The sequence below is a fragment of the Sinocyclocheilus anshuiensis genome, unplaced genomic scaffold, assembly GCF_001515605.1.
Source record: "Sinocyclocheilus anshuiensis isolate Anshui unplaced genomic scaffold, SAMN03320099.WGS_v1.1 scaffold1003, whole genome shotgun sequence".
Taxonomy (NCBI): domain Eukaryota; kingdom Metazoa; phylum Chordata; class Actinopteri; order Cypriniformes; family Cyprinidae; genus Sinocyclocheilus; species Sinocyclocheilus anshuiensis.
The window spans coordinates 897,553-914,915 of record NW_015542495.1 but is presented as its reverse complement, the minus strand read 5'-3'; the positions used below and the strand labels follow the sequence as shown (position 1 = coordinate 914,915).

Below are 17,363 nucleotides of genomic sequence, written 5' to 3'. Positions count from 1 at the left end.
TAGAAAACGAAGCGTTTGAGAGAGGCGGGGCATAGAGGACCTACAATAATGTACAGTATTTGAAAAATAATGTGTTTTTTGAACATTAAAGCATGTCAACATATTCTGTTACACCAAATACACCAAATAATGATCTTTAAAAAAGCATCATATGACCCCTTTAATAAAATACTAATACTATTTAAGGTGACATGAAAATCTGACTTTTTCCAAACTTTTTTTAGTGTTAGTGTTTAAAAGTGTTATAATCGGGTCCCCGGTGCATCTACCAACCAAGAAAATGTAAGAAAAAAAAAAAAAAAAGAACAACCCAGTAAATTTTTGGAAAGCGTTTCTCAGCAAGCTTGTGAAAAAAATGAGCCGCTCAGATTCCGCTCCCCCTGTGAGGTAGAAAGGTGATCTTATTATAATATTACCGCCCTTTAATCTGCAATTTTCCACCCACGTCGCCGCCATTGTGTTTTCAAGTGACAACAGTGTACCAGTTCTAATGCCATGGTGAAAGTTCGAGCAAAGCATGCTAAATGTTCTGCACTGATGAGCACAGAACACTATTTAGAGTCCCAGCCTCAGAGGAGACAAGAGAGCATTGCTGCCACACAGATCTTATATAAACATGCGATTTGCCAGTTGCCAGTTGTTTACCTTCATAGACATAACCGACTTTTTATGTAACTCATGTGTTTTTAAACATAAACTTGTGTGTATTTAACAGTTTAAGTGCAATAAGACATGAAAGAGAATGGGATTTGTTTAAAAAACAGATTGGTTTAGTACTCACATGCCGTGTGACAGCCACTTTCTGTGCACGTGCTTCGGATGTGTGCGCTCAGAAAACCATATATCAGAAGTTTAAAGTAATATGATTTAATACGCATGATTTCAGCGCAATAGACTTGATAATCCAAACCAAACAGATGCTTTTCAGCAGAGTTTTTGAGGTATGAGCTGTAAAGGCACAGCCCTATTCTGGAAAAGGGGGCAGGGAGCAGCAGCTCATTTGCATTTAAAGAGACATGCACGAAAACAACGTGTTTCTTCTTCCACTCAAAATAGGCAATTTCAAAATGATATAATAAATTTTATGCAAGGTATTTTGAGCAGAAACTTCACAGACACATTCTGGGGACACCTGAGACTTATATTACATATTGTAAAAAGGGGCATAATAGGTCTCCTTTAATAAAAATATGACAATACTGTCATACTTTCAATGGATGAAGCAGCATTTTTAAGAATCAATATGCCACTTAAAAAAAAAAAAAAGTTTTGTCAAAGAGCACCAAAAACAAAGTCATACAGATTTCTGATATTGACAGACATAGTAACAGACAGACAGATTTTTTAAAGATTAAAAATAGAGATCAGATATATTTCACTCTCCCCATCACAAGGGTCTCAATCTGAGTGCCCATGTGGACTCAGTGGAGCATAGTTGGGGGGATTCACCACTGTAATAAAAGACAGTGGGATCTGTTCAATATAAGGGCAAAAGCAATAACTAGTCCACACTAGAGGGAAACTACAGCTCCTTCAATCACATGCACCCACACACACGTTTTTGTTTGACTCATGTTTCTGATTACAGTTAAAGAGAGAGTTTGCACATAGTGTTTCCTGCACTACTTTTCTAAATCTCCAGCGCCACAGCAAAATAAATTATATTTTACCAGAGTTGTGCTCTTCTGAATCAAATGTGATGAGATAGAAAGACTGCATACTGTGAAATAATGTCAAGACAACACGTCTTTCTATTGCATTGTCTTCACTGGCTAAGCTCAAAAACTATCATGCAGTGCTACCAGTACAGCCCATTTCACAAACAAATGAGCCATTTCTTTTAACAATTCAGTCAAAATAGTCACAAAATATTTTTTTCAGTGTATTGAATTTTTAGTTTAACATTTTTTTAAATTATTTATTTACGCTCAATCTTGACTAAGATATCTGTACCCTTCATATTTACATCTGCTCATATTTATTTCTGTATTATGTATGTATTTCGGCTTCTCAATTGTGGTCAGGGATTGTCACACTTGAAAAAAAGTACCCATAAAACGTAATTACCGTTCTCTAAAGATCATTAAATTAAACAGTGCTATAAGACCCTTAGCTATTGTAACATGCTCGTTGTAACATGCATTGATGCATCCTGTGATACTGTAATTTTCCCATAATGGCACATGAGTGGCGAGTAAACTGTAGCACAGGAGAGTTTTTTCTTGCTCTCTTCTTTCCTCCCTTATTAGATTCATAAAACATTCAAAATGTCCTCCAGTCCACCTTTGTGGCAGAGTCTGCCCTTTAGTAATAATTAATCCCCCCTGACTCCGACACACTCACCTTTAAGCAGTGGTGTGGGAGTAGGGGGTGTCAGTGGGGTGCTAGAGCACACAGCTGGGCGTCTATATGGGCATGGGTTTATCTGTAGTAATGTTTGACATGTGACATGTAGAGTGCTAAAATCAGTTACTGTGTGAAGGATGTCATCTTGTAGCAGGAATATCAGGACCTCAAAATGTGGGAGGCAATCTCCTTCATAACCTTCTCTCAAGGAAAAAGAAAACAATTCTCCTTTCAACAATCACACCTCCCAATTTTCCCAAACACTTCTGAGATCTTGGGATGAGAAAGCAGATTGTGTGAACAATATTGTATATTTAATAAATTAAGGTGTGGTGACATGTGAAATTAAAGGGAAATTCTGCATTGTGATTTGTGGATTTTCCCTCCATTTGTGGGTGGTGACACCTGAAAGACAAATTGATGACTCATAGCCCTGTTTTCACCCAAATGAAATACTGATGCTTATTAGCTGTGACTTCTGTGAAAGCATTCAATTATTCTTAATTGTCACTAGAGCGTATTCATGCTGAATTGTTGTGGCTAAAATTGAAGTGAGACAAGCCAAGCAGAAAGAGAATTTATTAAGCCCTTCTTAAATTGCTGTCTGTCATTGGTTTTAACATTCTTCATGAATTCATCTTGTTAAATTTTGCCAAAGGAGGTGACCTAATTTTACATACAGTGTGACTGCTCTGCTTTTTGTTTGCATCAAATGTTTGCAGCGAATTAGAGTAAACCAAGCTTAGTGTTTTAAATGTAGGAGTAATATTATTTCTAACTGTTACTTAGTATAATTATTAAATAGCATATTAGTAACTAACTTTTATATAATCTCACCATTTTATAGTAAATACATATAGACATTCTTTAAAAAATAAAAACAAACATTGTTTAAATACAATAGTGAATACAATAAGTATTTGGATTACTTCCATGTTTGTGGCCGAGCTACAGGCTATACCTTAAGGAGGATTTCTGTAAAGCCAAAATGCTTTTCCTCTCTGTTTTGATCAAGTCTGTATTGATCATGTAATCCTAGCATTATCAGTGTAGGTCCACTGCGATCAAGAAGGCCATATCCCTCTAAAACCAGGCAAAGACAAGGTGTTGCTTGACCAAGGGCATACAAGTAAACAATATAATTCATAATTAATTAATTCATGACATAGCTACAGACAGCATAGAATGAGCAAAGAGTTGTTCTCAAAGGATGTGTTCTTGTGTTCAAAAGACATCCAAATGAAACGGACACAATTTTTTTTTTTTAAGTTTAAACTTGACATGGTGTCTTAAAACAATAGTGACACTATAAAAACTGCAAGAGATGATGCAGCAGTTTCATTAAAATCATTAATGTGAATGACTCTTAAGTGGTATGCTGTTGGCCAGTAATAGGCTTATATTCAATTATATAATTATATAGAACATGCATATTGATTTATGTCTATATGATGTATTTTCAGTAGTTTCACCACAACAATCTAACGTCTGTGAATTATTGTCATTTGGGGCTTTTCTCTATGCGATTAATTTGATTAATTAATCAGCATACAGTGTAATTAATTTGATGACACTTTTTAATCAGTTGACAGCCATAATAAAAATATATATAGAAGTACTGAACTGCTATGGAGACTAGGAAGGGTACCATGGTTAATTCCAATAATTGTCTGTGCATTGTAGTCATTCAGGGCTCAAGGTGAGGCATCACCACTTGATTGCCCCCTTGTGCACTAATTAAAAAGAAGAACATAACATCACTTCCTCTAACTATGTGCATATGTATCCTCCATGGTAACACAGGCGTAGCAAACGCTATGGAACGTGATCTGCTCACCACCATCTGTGTGTGTATGTGTGCATGTGCCAAGGCTGTGTTATGGAGTCAGAAGGCTGGCTACATTCTCTAAGGACATCTCCTCCGTTGCTTAGCAATATGTGGAACAGTGAGCAGCCCCAATAAGGCAACTGCATCTACTGTATTTCCCTAGCAGAAATTTAGAGAGATAAAACAGAATTTAGCAATTTAGCATTCACATGATTAATATATTTGGTATGTTTTCTATATTTTGTGATATAAAAATCATATTTTAGGCAAATTTTAGCAAGTTAATTTACATTAGTGGTGGACTAGGCATGTCACATTTAAGAATAAGTACCGCATATTCACATGCAATAATCTATTTATGGTACTTGGCATACAATTAACAGACATTGGATGGATGGATGGATGGATGGATGCTAGGCTTGCCACGATAGACGGTGCTGACGGTGATACCGGTGTTGTCGATTAACCGGTGGGAAAATTTCCTCACCGTCACAACCCTAATGGATGCACTGATCGATTGGCCAGGGATCGGAATCGGCCGATTTTCCTCATGATCGGCCCGGATCGGTGACAGGCTGGTCAGTCTCACTTCTTTCCGATTCCGAGCCGATCCGTTTCGTTACCACAGTCAATAACATCAGCTGCGCATTCTCGCTCTCATCTCTTCGACGACCCCTTCTCTCTCACACACGTCTCATTCACTCCGGTTAAATAGTGCTTGTATTGCGCATTATTTTAGCATTATTTTAGTCATTCCCGCAGGTTTCGCGCTTACAACCAAAAGCGCGCGCACCACCACTGATCTATATTATTGGAGCGCACAAACCGCGCTCAGTCTCAAACAGCCTGTGAGCCACAAATACCAAAATTGGGTCCGTGGGTAAACTCTTAAAGGGACCGCCATCCAATATTCCTGCTAATTTTTACAATGAAGACTACAGAAATTAATGTAATCAAATGTAAAATAACACTGGATGTTATTTTACATTTGATTACTTTAATTTCTGTAGTATTTCTTACCTGAATAAAAACTTACTTAACCTGAAAAACTTAAGTTTCATAGCTCTCTTTATTCTATTGCATTTATTTGTGCTGTTGTTTGAATTTTTTTTATTTGTTTTTATTTTATTGCTGACTTTTTACTTGTGTTTTTTTAATGACGATAAAACTTTGCGTTGAAAAAAAGTAGATTTTTGTTTGTATATGCTGTCAATTATAGTTCTTAGAAAGAAAATCAGAATCGGCAAAAATCGGTATCGGCAGATCACACTAACAAAAATTGGAAATCAGAATCGGCCAAGAAAATTGCAATCGGTGCATCTCTAATAGATACTGTTCCTGTTTTCCTTTTCTCTGATACATCAAACAATATTTATTCACCCGTATTTCCCACAAGTCCTTGCTGCTTGTGATATGTATGACCGCTGCTGCTAGCCTGTACAAACACAGGCTTGTTTTTCTGTTATCTATCTCAGTCACTGGGTGAAGAATTACTTCCTTACTGTTGGTGTGGGTCCCAAAAAGACACTGCTAGGTTTTACTACTCAATCCAATGACTATAAATGGATACCACCTAATGGATATAAATGATAACATCTCCTTATGGCTTAAAATGACTTTTTAACCTTCAATTTTCCATGTTTGTAATATATTATTGGTTTTGAATCTGTCCCATTTACTCAAACGCACAATGAGTGTCGTTTAGATGGTGTCTGTGCCTGCTGTGGTGTAACGCAACTAGAACATACCGCTCCATTATTGCACACATTTATCATGGCTGCCCCAGACTCTTCACGGAGCATGTCAGTGATCCGTACACTTCCCTCGCCCAGGTATCGGCAGCCAACCAGCCAGCTGTCCAAGGTCAAATCATAATAGAGCCGCTATTTTTATCTTCTGTCTGCTATTACTCCTAACAACAGCATGTTGGCCTCTGTAGGCACGCACATATATGTACACATACGCTTGAATTTATTTCTCCACCTTCAATTTCAACACACAAGGGAACTGTGTAGGCGAATGACAAAAAATAAAAAAAATCATCCAGGTGACTGATCCTAATCTCACAGGCTCTGACATTAAAGACTTCCAGAGATAGCCTGCTGAGCGTAAGCGACAGTAGAAGGGATGGTTAACTCCACCTTTCGGCAGTACCAGAGTTGTATCTCACCTCATTAATGGATATTTAACAAGGCTGATAATGCACAACGTTGCCCTTGGCAACTGCAGGGGGCGTGACATATTTGGGCCAACATCTGCCATCCCATATTGCCCTGAAAGGTAAAAATCATGTACCGTGTTGCTGTGGTTTTTTAGGAAACCTCTCGTGGGGCAATATTACATCTAAGACCCTTGGCAAAAACTTCTCAAGCCAACAGTTTCTCTCAGGTGAAGAATAGTATCGATGTGATGAGACTTAAAGTAACAACTAACTTCTTTTGTAGAGCAATTTAACCTCACATTTATGCATTATTGCACATTACAAGTCATCAGTCACAAGGAATCTGCACAACAAAAAGGTAAATGTTATTACAATAAAAAAGTCGCTAACTATGACTTTTGCCTCAAATTCCTAATTTGCTGCTTTTTAAAAGTTAGTAAGGTAGTTGTTAAATTTAGGTATTAAGTAGGATCAGGGATGTAGAATATGTCGTGCAGAATATGTGCTTTATAAGTACTAATAAACAGCCAATACAGTAGGTGGACAACCAGAGTGTGCTTTTTACCGCCGTGGGCGCCGCTGCCGCGTCTGCAAAATGCATTTGCAACTTTTGACCGCTGAGTGGCGCTTTAACCACAAGTTATCAAGTAAACACTTCAAAGAGCATTTTCACAAATAGCCGTCAGCTTTGCCTCGCCGATGTGTTACATTTGACGGCTGCAGTCGGCGGAAAATGAAAGAAAAACACTGTAGTTAAAATATTTCATATTCACAGATGCAAATTTAGTACTTATGAAGTTATGTGCGTTTCTCATTTAGAACAAATTCAAGCAGGATAAATGTCAACGAGCCTGTGCTTATATTTACGCTAAGCTAAGTTTTACACCATATTTTAGATTTGAAACATTTTAATACGTGCGATTATATTACCTTAAAGAAATGGTTGTTTACTTTGCATGGGAGCATTAAAAGTGGTAGCGGTTGCCGTGATTTTGCCAAGTAAGACATGTTCCTGGATCAACATCTTTTGTTGATCCTGGATCAACATAACTTTCCAAAAATATAGACATAACCCAATCCCTACCCCTATTCCTAACCCTACCCATAATTTATTCCTAAAAACAGTGTGAAATGATAGCTGATTAACAAGGGTGTAGAAGCACCTAACCCTGATTGTAAGCCTAAAACAGATATTTCCTGAAAAGTTATCCCTCAATTCTGATAGGTTGATAGGAATGTTGTTCCAGGATCAACAAGGATGTTGATCCAGGAACATGTTGTACTTGGTGAAATCACGGTCACCAAGTGGTAGCCTAGGCTACATACATGAATTAATATGCTAAATGTCAATATTCTCACATTATTTAATATTTGTCAAAAATACATTTTTAATTTATATTTTAAAATTCCTTTAATAAAACAGCATGCATTTTTGTCGCACATGCCTACTTTGTTATTCGTTACCTGTCCTTTATTTTGACAGTGAACTAGGTGGGAAAAAGATATCTGTTCACTAATTAAGAAATTGTTGCGTATTTTATGAATTATTTCCTTTATTTTAGTAAAACATGAGATACTGTATAATTTCGCTCCCATTATTTAGGCCTAACTAAAACAAGAAACGAATAAATTAAACCTGGCCACGGTTTAATCTATACTACTGTGATCTGTTTCAGGCTTTCCGTATCATAACATTTTAGAAACGAATTCATTCTAATAACATTTTAGAAATTGCATTCTCAACGAGAACATCGTGGAGATTTAGCCCAAGTCTGCATTTGCTGTGCGGGTCAGAAATGCACAGGCGGACTGAAGGACAAATCGTCAGAACTATTTTAAATGTCATATAATGTTCATTGTCAGTATTATCTTATTTAAACCTTTCATGTGTTTCACATAACTTGTGCCGCTATCTGCGATGCATTCATGCAGAGTGCAAGATTTGGTTGTTCGGCGTGCATGCTGCTAAGTGTGAGATTCAAGAGTTGTGCTGTGGGGTTGCATTATTTATTCTTATTTGTCTACATATTTTTTCTTCATTACAAATCTTGTTTGGTTTTATTTTGTATCATTGCATGTAAAAGATCATTTATTTTGTTATGCATATATGCAAATTGTGAAACTGCAATCTTATTTGCAGTCGATAGCATTTTATAGGCTAATTATTTGTACAACAATATTGAACTTAACCTGATTTGTATCTTTATTATTTAATTCATAAGCGATTTATTAAAACAAGTTTATGAGAGTCATTAAAACAAGTTTATGACTGCGACATCCGTTTAATCTTGATCAAGGACACTAATGATCAACGAATTGGAGTGGCATCACCGTTAGATCATTTTAAAATGTCTAATAACCTTCAATTTACAGGTTATAACTGCATCTGTCTGATGTAGACTTGTGAAGATTTATTTTAATGCGGATACCATACTGTAGCATTAACCTAAAATAAATGTGCTCAATTACTATTCATATTCAAGTGTTTGTATGGAAAATTATTAATGCGCTTGCATGACAGGGAGGTGCCCGCGTGATCACTTGAATTTTTTCCTGATAATGAAATTACCTCACACCTCACCTGGTACCTCACATACATGAGAAATATATATACAGAAAACTTAAAATGTCTACCTTTACACTAACCAATTCAAATCAAAAGCAAATACTCCCTGATTATATAATCTGTATGAAGATTGCATTTCCCTCTAAAGGCGCATCCTCCTGTGGAGATGAGATTCAGCACCGTCAACTTCATCTTGCAGCCGACAAGAAAACATTAGTTTATTAATAAATAATTTAAATGTCTCATTTTTCATAATTATTAGGCTACTTCTGCCTATGCTTTGTGGCTAAATTAAAACAGAGCAAAACTGAAAATAGTACAAAGCAGCATATAAATTAAGAACAAAAGTTTTTGTCTCTCTGGCAGACGTGCGTCTCTTTCGGCCAGTTTCTCTTTCTCTCTTGCAGAGGCGCCGCGTCTCTCCTGAGAAAAAAGAAAAGAAAAAAAAAACAAGCAAGACTGCATATTATATTATAGCCTATATAATACTCTGTATGCCGTTGCAAAAATTGCAAAAATCAAACGCATTTTGGTTTTTATTAATTAGGCATTAATTAAAAAGGATAAATTAGGCATTTATCCTAAAACAGACACTTTGCCTAAACCTGCTCTGCAAGTTTGAAAAGCTGCACTCTCCACATGAACGAGCAAGCGATTCACACCTTTATTTCAACCCCCACACTACCACTGTACTATGGATTAACTTGATAAACCAACTTCCCTTTTCCATTGCGTGTTTGCGCACGCAAGACAGACGTGCTCTTCATTCATCTCACTTCGCAATAATAAAAATAACAGTGGCATCATGCAGATAATTCTTGTGTGTTTATTATAGTGCAACGAAGCCGTGTTCAAATGCTGATCTTATATAGGCCTAATATATATATATATATATATATATATATACATTTTCATATAAATTGGACTGCCAATGATAATAGCACCATTTACTCGTGACTTGAGTCGTTTCCTATGAACCAAAGCGCGTTCATACATTATTAACGTCTTACTGTCATTATTAGCCCTTCATGGGTTCAGTCTTACATGTATTCTGTAGCTTATTGTGAATATAAACCATCAGTTTCGGGCACGGCAAAGCTAAACTGCACCTGCTTTTAGAGCTTTGCATTTCAGCCCAAGTTCGACGTGTCCCTGTTCACGGAGACCGAGACGGCAATCCAAGCGCATCCTGTTTGTTTTCTCTATTTTAAAAAAGCACAACGTTTTGTTGATATTGTGAGTGCACACAAAAATAAGGGTAGACCATTTACAGTTCCAAATTAAGTATTAGTCTTATCTGTATGAGCAAAAATGACGGCTTACTTCAAGTTGTTTCCACTGTTATGAAGAACAAAATGCAAGTGATCGGGCTGGCGCCTCCATGCATTAAGCGCGCTTCAGCTTCCACTCTCTGCACAAACGCTTAGATACGCCTAACGGCGCACTTTTATCTAGGTTAAATGTTTAAACTAACATTGTAACATGCTTTAAGTGTTTTATATCTATAGATTTTATTTTAAGCAAGTTGTGATGATTTGAGAAGGCTAAATTTGATCAACTCAGCTGTCTGCCGCTAACTGCTTGGTCATCACTTAAAAAAAAAAACTTGAATTTAACAAACAAAGAATATTCCAAACATTTTTCTAAATTAATAAATAATGCAACAATAAGAAATATAACTTTGCAATTAAAAACAAACTGAACTATTTTAATGGCTGCAACAGCAGCTGTGTAATTTTGAAGCGAGAAAGAGAAAAAAGACACGGGCTCCAGTTGGACTCGGGCCGAGGATACTGGTAAGCTGTCGGCCAAGGGCTGGCTATAGGGCCTAGGTTTGAGGCCCGTGCAGGGCTCTACCTGATTTCTGCATTTGGAAATTAATGTTGTGAATCAGGGGTTTTTTTCTAATTAAATGACAAAATTTTTAAGTTGTATTGTTGTATTAAGTTGTAAAAAATGGTTTAATTATTATTTAAAAGCGTTTTAATACAAAGGAACGATAAAAAGTGATACATTTCTTAATTCATGGACATAATTTTCGGCATGTCATGGGCTCTGTATCCGGGAATAAATGTGTTAAAAAAAGGCCAGATAACGAATATGTATGACCTGCTGAAATACACCAGCGAATTATTAAATGTAAGTTTCAAGCCTTTCATTTGTGACATTAATGTGACTATAGTGCGAAAATATGTGTTAGAACTAGGCCTATAACACTCAACAATAAGCCACCTTTTCAATCGTTTTATTTTTTTAAGGCATAATTCACACCTCCTTAAATGTAATCTAAACATAAAGTTAATATCCTACTTTTAGTAGGATTTCTAGGCGTTTTTCATGTCACAGTTTTAGGCTATTAATCTTGATTTCTCACAACTTATTTTGTTCAAGGTTTTTATTTATTTATTTATTTATTTTTATGGTGTGAGTCAGAGTAAATTGCGACGCGAATAGAGTCTCATGAATGTGCAGCCTTGTACAGAGGACCAATGGCCAAGGTCAGGATTTTTCGTTCAAAAACTTTAGCCTGTAGATTGAAATGAAAACCCCTTAATACAACATAAGGAAATTGTGTAATTATAATGATTTTAATAATGGCTGTTTAATAACCATAACATGCAGTAAGAGCCTTTGTGTAAATTTAATTCTTTTTTTTATGCATTAGGCTGCAGCCTACGGCGTTTTGAATTTAACCCTCACTGTAAATTTTCTAATGATTTTTAAGGATGTTATAATGTTATATTATAATGTTATTGTTGATTTATTTCATTATTTGATCTCAGTTTACAAAACAAAATATCATAATTTCAGTCAGTTTGCAAACTTTCCCTTTGCGCCACCTGGTGGTAGTTTCGTGAACAACTTTAACACATGACTGACTTGCAGTTAACGCTGTGACCCTGCGGCGGCGGTACACGTGGCGGTAATAGGCATTTTGGTTGTCCACCTACTGTATGTTAATAATAGACATGCTAATAATCAACTAGTTAGTAGTGAGAACTGGTCCCTATACTAAAGCGTTACCAATAAATATATGCTATTATAATAAAACATAAATATATGAAATGCTATTATAATAAAAAAAATGATTGTTGTAATAAAATTATATAATAATTGTCGTCCATGGTAATCATTTTTTATTAAAAATAAATAAATTAAAATAAATATATAAAAAATTTGTGACAAAATCAAGAAGTGTACAAAGTTTTTTTTGTTGTTGTTTACTTGTTTGTGTTTTCGTAGTGGTGGTCTTTTTTGATGAGGTTTTGAAGCTATTTCACTTAGCAACTGTTTTACCACGGCTTCTCAAGCACTAATGTATTCCAGAGGAGGATCTGCACAACTGAATTGGAAAAGCCCGAGGCTATAGTCGAGCAATCCCTGCTCCTCGCTCTCACTAGACGTGCATAGCAACGGCTGATCTGCCCAACAGAGATATGAGGTAATGACAGGCGCATTTGTTGATGTGGGCAGGAGCTATCCACAATGGACCAAGTCCTTCATAACATAATGGCTATAAGATATTTCAGCTTGTTATGCAATCCATCCTCAATCCAACAATTGCAAACAAAAGAAGAGCTCGAGTTGAGAAGGAAAGTCAAGTGCGGTTTGATAACAATCTTGAGGGACGACGCAAGGCGAACCTACTTTCTCTTTGGCTGCCACTCTAGGATGAAAGAGACAGCATCTGTCTCCAAATATACACTGGCGGTCGTGATTCCCAGAGCAGAACAAATAATGGTTTCTAGGTAAAAAAGACGCTCTTTACTGTGGGAATTATCTGCCATTCTGAAATAATTTCCTCCACTGGAATAATTCTCCACTATCCACCGCCACAGATAAACCCATCACACATGAAACGTAGAGGGAGAAAAGACGAAGAGAGTGTTTATCAGATACAGAGAACTGTGGTGGGATTAGTTTCCCTGGGATGAATACAGCATCTCATCTTCCATCTCTCCTCCCTTCCAACCTCAGCTGTCCACCCGCACACACACTCCCACACACAAACCTACACATAAGAAAACACATCTCCAATCTCCAGCTGCAAACGTGCGAATCATTTTCCCCTACTTGGATAAGCAGATCTCAGCTAAGCGTGGCAGTAGATGATGGGTTTCTCACAGGAACCATCCAACCAGTAAACTACCACCTTCCCCGTCTGGCCAGAAAGAGGAAGGAAATGGTGCCAAAAGCAGCGTTGGCGTGAAAACAAACGCCACGCTGTAGGGGCGGGCATTTATGATGGCACGCTATACTCTGACCCAGTATAGGTCTCTCTCAGAATCGCAACCAATACGAAACAAACCAGCAACAGTCTAACACCTGCAACTTCAGAGAGGGAAATATGAGTGCCTACCTGTGTGTAGTGTGCTGTTATCTCCTGCTTCAGCTGGGAGGAAGTGAAGTACAGATCATATGCAAGAGAGAGAGGGAGTCACAGAGAGATGGAGAGGAGGAGTCTTGTCTGGTAGAGGTGGAGAGAGTGGGAGAGAGAGAACTGCTGTTGTCGCTATTCTCTGCTGAGCCTACAGGGAGTAGTGTGCATGGTAATGGTGCTATCCCTGTTAAAAACCAGATCGTGCATGCATCCAGTCCTGAATTAGAGAGAGGGAGGGAGAGAGAAAGGGACTCTTGGCTGTTTAACCATGCACCGTCACGAGGCACTTCCTTCGGAATCCCTCCAGTGAGAGTGGCACAGCATCACTAAGTCCTTGGCTGCGATTGGCTACCGTGGATGATGATGCAGTCAGCAGGCGATGGTTCTGGCAGCAGTCAACTGAGATGACCCTCTCAGCTAGTATTAGCATCCTCACACATCCTAAGCAAAGGGTGGAGGCAGGGCAAGGACATTTACGAAACTTTCCTGGGAGTGTGTTCATGCACTTCAGGAGGTTGGAAGCTGGATGGTGTACGTGGCAAGTCCCGGCATGGTGCCTTGTATACGTTTGTGCATGCATGAAGACAAAGAAGTCTCAGAAGAACGTCTAGGTGTAGAGGTTGTGATTTCCCCAGAGAGAGCTCCATCAATAGCAAGGGTGGCTCACTGTCAGGGAAGGGAAGGTGCTAATTAATGGGATGAATTCTGGGTATCGTAACCTCCCATCTTGAAGGAGGATGCATGTAGAGTGGCTATTATTCGGGCCGATGTTCATTAATTTCGAAATGGCCTGGATTTGGACTGCGGATATAGCTAAGAACGGTTCCCCACGGGTCGCCTGATGTCTCTTATGTGGACCCCACTGTTGCTGTGCTCAGAGCTCGACAATTTCACAGTGAAATGCCTCCACTTCAAAAGGCCAGCTTGTTGCATAAGAACAAAGATATAAAAAGTAAGAAGGGTAAATGACTCATCTCTTTTGTTGAAAATTAAATGTCAGACTGTTTATGCTTGCAAGTGGTGGTTGTGAAATGCAAAATCTTAAAATGCTGCAATTAAAATATAACTGTAATAAAGTCTTACAAACTATTAAAGAAGTTTTAAAAAGAAAGAAAGAAGGTGAATTTAGGGCTAGAATGTATGGTATCTTTGTTTGAAAATTAAATTACTGTTCGATTTGATGAGGTGTTTAATGTAATAATTAATTATACCTTAATTATAAAAAAGGAAAACAGAGCATGACATTCCATTTTAGAAGACACTCTTTTTAAAAAAATGCAGACTTAACTACTACAATAAAAATGAAAGTACTGCATTGATTTAGGGGTGTATTTGATATTTTTACAGCATCCATTAATGTGCACAAATCTGTGGTTAAGTGCCATCGATTCAATGTCGACTCATAACAGCCTCATGGACAGTTCTTCTAAACAATGTTCAGTCTTCAGTCAAACAACTGGTCATGAATTTTCACGTTTTGTTATGTTGCTGCCTTATGTTAAACTGCTTTAAATTACTTTTTATCAATCTACACTTCATACACCATAATGGTAAAGCAAAAAACAAAGTTTTTTTTTTTTTTAACATCTTTGCAAATTTATTAAAAATAAAAAAACTTAAATGATTACATTGCAAGTATTCATACCTTTATATGGGACAGTTTAAATTTAGCTCAGGAGCATTCATATTGCTTGTAGATGTTACTTCCCTTTGAGTGAAGTTTTCCTGTGGCAAATTCAATTGAATGGGTTTGTTATGTTGCTGCCTTATGTTAAACTGCTTTAAATTACTTTTTATCAATCTACACTTCATACACCATAATGGTAAAGCAAAAAACAAAGTTTTTTTTTTTTTTAACATCTTTGCAAATTTATTAAAAATAAAAAAACTTAAATGATTACATTGCAAGTATTCATACCTTTATATGGGACAGTTTAAATTTAGCTCAGGAGCATTCATATTGCTTGTAGATGTTACTTCCCTTTGAGTGAAGTTTTTTTTTTTTTTATCAATTTACGAGGTTGTGACAATTCTGTTTTTGCTTTGTCGATATGGTGCATGGAGTGTAGATTGATATGGGAAAAAAAGTAATTTAAAGCAGTTTTACATAAGGCAGGAACATAACATGAAAAAAATGAAGGGGTATGAATACTTTCGCAAGGCACTGTACATATGTAATAGACTCATACAACTTTTGAGTAGTCTCCAGCTGAATGTTGTCTATCTGGCAGTTGCTTTAGAGATGTTGAAGAAGGGAATCTGCTTCTCACTTATCTCTCCAAAACTGCCCACAGTGGTTTGATAATGCTCAAGTCAGGTGACTTGTCTGGCCAGGGCAGAGGTCTGTGGTTTTTTTTTTTTTTTGTGGAACACAATTCTTTTTAAGTGCTCAACAGTCCCTATCATCTGCTTTCAGTTTTCACCCACTATCTTTCTTCACTAAAGTCTCGCCATGCTTTGTGTATGCAGTCATAATCGTGAAGAGTGTTGTTCTTTAAACACCAAACAATTGAGTTACAAATATAGTTACAAATGCTCCTGCTAAACGGACATCCATGATTTGTCCTACACAATTTATATTAACCTCTATAATAATAGGTGATCACATTATTTTATCCCACTCCTCCATGGCATGTGTATGTATGATTTGAGTAAAGTTTGGGCACAAGTTTGGGCACAAATATCTGCACTCTCGGTTAGTGAATGAGATCCACTGTGGGAGGAAAAAGGATCTAATAAAGAGAAGAGCACACATCTCCAACACAGACAAACTAACTGTCAAACTAACTTCCAGGATTGTAGAAAGTTTTATGCAAGTAATTCCACGAGCGAGACTTTAAGTTTATCCATATAACCAGGCTAACACCTCCGTAATGTGTCAAATCAGTCATTCGCCAACGAGAATATAATGATACGCTTCTCCCTGTCTGCATAAGAGTGAGTCATGCGGGGAGGCCCCTCCTCACCCCCGAGGCCCACGTGCATCTCTCATTCGGTGGTTTAGAGATCACTGGCGTTCCTCAGCAGAGGCTTGGCCACATGCCTGTCAGTGCCTGATGGATGGCATGACACCCAGCCGCTACCCTGTCATCTTTGCCACTGAATGGGTAAGAGAGAGAGACAAGAGAGTGGGATGGAAGAATCTGCATTTTAAAGGAATAATTCACCTAAAAATGAAGACTCTGTCATCATTTACTCACCTTGTTGTCATTTCAAATTTAAATTATGTTCTTTCTTACTTGGAAACAAAACAAATTTGGGATAATATGTTGACAATATTTTCAATATGTGAATAAGGACTCAGGCTGTCAAGCTCCAAAATGACAGAAAAAAGCATCATTTAATTTTTTTGGCTAACTATTCCTTTAAGGGAAAGAGATAAATAGGAAAAAATAATGAGAAAGAGCGAGTGAGGCAATCCAGAGCGAGAAGGAGAGACCCTTGTACTGTGACTTCAATGTGGCTGATTCGTTCTGCGGGCTAAGTTAGATTGCAGAGAGCGCGTGGGTGTCCATCAGTTTGCCTGCCTGTCAGAGCCTGGTGACAAGGCCAGGGCTGGCTGAACAACACGAGGAAAGAAAAGACGAGCAAAAGAGAAACACTTTTATGAATCTTCATGGAAATGAATCTTTGGGGGAGGGTCTGGACTATTTCCCCCATCCGGCTTCCCTGTCACAGTGTAACCCTCATGGTTAACATGCAGCTGATCACAAAGTCCAGCCAATCAAAACCAAGAGGCAAAAGAACCATGTTCGTGCATCTTGTATGAACCAGCAGCCTGATTTTCTCACATGAAACCCAACAATTGTCAATTCACCACATCTGCAATCACACATGCAATAGATTTCAGACTCTTTAGCTGTGTTCACTCGTTCACTCATTCACTAATCCCTATATAGTTCATGGCAGTTGAGTGCACTATATCAGAAAGGAGTGAACGAAATAAGTGAACAGATTTGGACGGTGACGTATACACTGCACGTGAGACTTGGAGCTGTTGCAAAAACATCATCACATATGTACTTTTATATTACATGTACCTTATTTTAGAAAATAATATTAATAGCAATAACACTAAAAA

General features: G+C 37.5%; 1 protein-coding gene and 1 long non-coding RNA gene across 5 annotated transcripts in view; both read right to left on the bottom strand.

Annotated features, from left to right (window-relative positions):
* LOC107694178 (synaptotagmin-1-like) overlaps positions 1-13,528 on the bottom strand; it is a 220,357-nt gene extending 206,829 nt beyond the window's left edge. For all 4 annotated transcript variants that reach the window (XM_016493803.1, XM_016493802.1, XM_016493804.1 and 1 more), the window contains exon 1: positions 13,262-13,528. The gene's annotated coding sequence lies outside the window, so the exon portion shown is untranslated. The remainder of the gene's footprint in view (positions 1-13,261) is intronic.
* Positions 13,529-16,233: 2,705 nt separating this feature from the next.
* The window catches only part of LOC107694179 (uncharacterized), an 18,189-nt gene continuing 17,059 nt past the window's right edge, over positions 16,234-17,363 (bottom strand). The window contains exon 3 of the long non-coding RNA XR_001634826.1: positions 16,234-16,381. This is a non-coding gene — a long non-coding RNA (uncharacterized LOC107694179). The remainder of the gene's footprint in view (positions 16,382-17,363) is intronic.